Source organism: Octopus bimaculoides, chromosome 6 (genome assembly GCF_001194135.2).
Source record: "Octopus bimaculoides isolate UCB-OBI-ISO-001 chromosome 6, ASM119413v2, whole genome shotgun sequence".
Lineage (NCBI taxonomy): Eukaryota > Metazoa > Mollusca > Cephalopoda > Octopoda > Octopodidae > Octopus > Octopus bimaculoides.
Window position 1 is genome coordinate 107,870,702 of NC_068986.1, and position 2,636 is coordinate 107,873,337.

The 2,636-nt window shown below is 37.9% G+C and overlaps 1 protein-coding gene across 2 annotated transcripts in view; it reads right to left on the reverse strand.

Moving 5' to 3' along the window:
• Positions 1–2,636, reverse strand: part of LOC106867269 (protein C19orf12 homolog) — a 21,274-nt gene that overhangs the window by 16,239 nt on the left and 2,399 nt on the right. The window contains exon 1 of one of the 2 annotated variants that reach the window (XM_014912097.2): positions 1,225–1,319. The exons of the other annotated variant lie outside the window; for it this stretch is intronic. The gene's annotated coding sequence lies outside the window, so the exon portion shown is untranslated. Of the gene's footprint in view, positions 1–1,224; positions 1,320–2,636 lie in introns of those variants that run through there. 2 annotated transcript variants of the gene reach the window in all.

Below are 2,636 nucleotides of genomic sequence, written 5' to 3' on the forward strand. Positions count from 1 at the left end.
ATAATAATAATGATAATAATAATAATAATAATAATAATAATGATGATGATAGTAATAATAATGATGATGATAGTAATAATAATGATGATGATAATAATAATAATAATAATAATAATCCTTTCTACTTATAGGCACAAGGCCTGTAATTTGGGGGAGGGGACCAGTCAATTACATCGACTCCAGTACGCAACTGTTACTTAATTTATCGACCCCGAAAGGACGAAAAGTACCAGTTATGCACTGGGGTCGATATAATCGACTTAATCCGTTTGTCTGTCCTTGTTTGTCCCCTCTGTGTGTAGCCCCTTGTGGGCAATAAAGAAATAAGAATTATGTACAAAAGTCAGGAAAGTGAAGTGTATGAGTCATGATATACAGGGTGATCCAAAAGTCACCCTACATAGGAACAATTGATCTTTTTTATAAGAAACAGTTTATAAGAACAGTTTCTCTTTTTATTGTTTTTGTTGCTTCTGCTAAATGTGTGTGTGTGTGTGTGTGTGTGTGTGTGCCTTTGTATCTGTTTGTTCCCCACTACCGCTTGACAACCAGTGTTGGTGTATTCACGTTCCTGTAACTTAGCGGTTTGGCAAAAGAAACTGATAGTATAAGTACAAAACTTAACAAAAAAAATAATAAGTAGTGGAGCCAGTTGATCTGACTAAAAATTCTTCAAGGCGGTGAATTATAAGCCATAATTTATTTTACTTTTCTCTACCTTATGATTCCACCCATTATTCAACATACACGCTATTCCTATATTCCTGCATTATATTAACCTTATGTGGAGGCGCAATGGCCCATGGTTAGGGCAGTGGACTCGCGGTCATAGGATCGCGGTTTCGATTCCCAGACCGGGTGTTGTGAGTGTTTATTGAGCGAAAACACCTAAAGCTCCACGAGGCTCCGGCAGGGGATGGTGGCGAACCCTGCTGTACTCTTCCACCACAACTTTCTTCCTGTTTCTGTTGTGCCTGTAATTCAAAGGGTCAGCCTTGTCACACTGTGTCACGCTGAATATCCCAGAGAACTACGTTAAGGGTACACGTGTCTGTGGTGGAGTGCTCAGCTACTTGCACGTTAATTTCACGAGTTGGCTGTTCCGTTGATCGGATCAACTGGAACCCTCGACGTCGTAAGCGACGGAGTGCCAACAACAATATTAACCTTATAATATTTTCGTTAATACCTCTAATACGTCAAGATAAAGACTTTTTTAAATACCTTTGAAATATCGTGTCAGCGTCCTAACGAGATACGTAAGACATCCTTCCAAGATGCGTTCGTAATAAATAACGTTTTAGTTATAAAATGAAAGTTTTTCGTAAGTCATTTGACGTTTGGTTAACCTTGAAACCGCTTTTGTTCAATTTTTTTTGAAACACATGACACAGAATGCATGTCTACTAATAATATAATTTGGCAACAGATTCGATCTCGTTAACGTAATCTTTAGGAACGAAACATTTCATTACTTTAAAGCATACAGTTAACACTAACTAAAACTGTAGATATTGAATAAAATCGGGATAAACCATTATTATTACTAATGAATATATATATATATATATATAGGTAGTTTTATATATATATATATATATATATATATATAAATAATAAATGGGCGGAAATCGAACCAGTGAGTGTGTTAGATAACAAGGCATTAAGACAATATGACTCTTCCCAAACACAACATGAATTACTAATGAAATTTTACCTAAAGAACGCATGATTTCCGCGGGTCCAAAACACATCAAAGACCCGAGGGAACACAAATTTTACTGTTAAAGGAAAATGGGTGACACTTCTTTTAACTCATTAATAAAATGATTTTCCCACATGGGTTCGCTAAATTTTTACTAATACACCCATTTACAAGTTTAATAAAAATTAATCATTAAAATATATTATTTAACATCCTCCACTGGAATTGCACCGCTCTGAAAACTTATCTTTTTTTTTTCTCGCACTCTACCTAACTTGAAATTATTCAAATAAAACATAAACCACCCAAATATTATAGGCTCTTCTCTTCTTCTGAACCAGCATAATTGTTTTTCATTACTATTCCACTAATTGCTATAGTCACCATCCAGCCATCCGTCCATTTCCTCTACCCACTATTCCTTGGAGTGTGGAGTAGAGTCCTCAAGCACCTCCTGTGTATAGTCTTATTAGAAGCAGTAACCATTACACTTTCCGACTCGATTTCCAAGCATGACCTACGAAGGCTGTGGATATTATCCAGCCATCTTGTTCTTAGTCCACCCCTCTAATAATATGAGTTTCAAATTCTAACATAAAGTCAGAGTCCCTCTTATAATGTGTTGGCACTCCGTCGCTTACGACGTCGAGGGTTCCAGTTGATCCGATCAACGGAACAGCCTGCTGGTGAAATTAACGTGCAAGTGGCTGAGCACCCCACAGACACGTGTACCCTTAACGTAGTTCTCTGGGATATTCAGCGTGACACAGTGTGACAAGGTTGACCCTTTAAAATACAGGTACAACAGACACAGGAAGTAAGAGTGAGAGAAGGTTGTGGTGGAAGAGTACAGCAGGGTTCGCCACCATCCCCTGCCGGAGCCTTGTGGAGCTTTAGGTGTTTTCGCTCAATAAACACTCACAACGCCCGG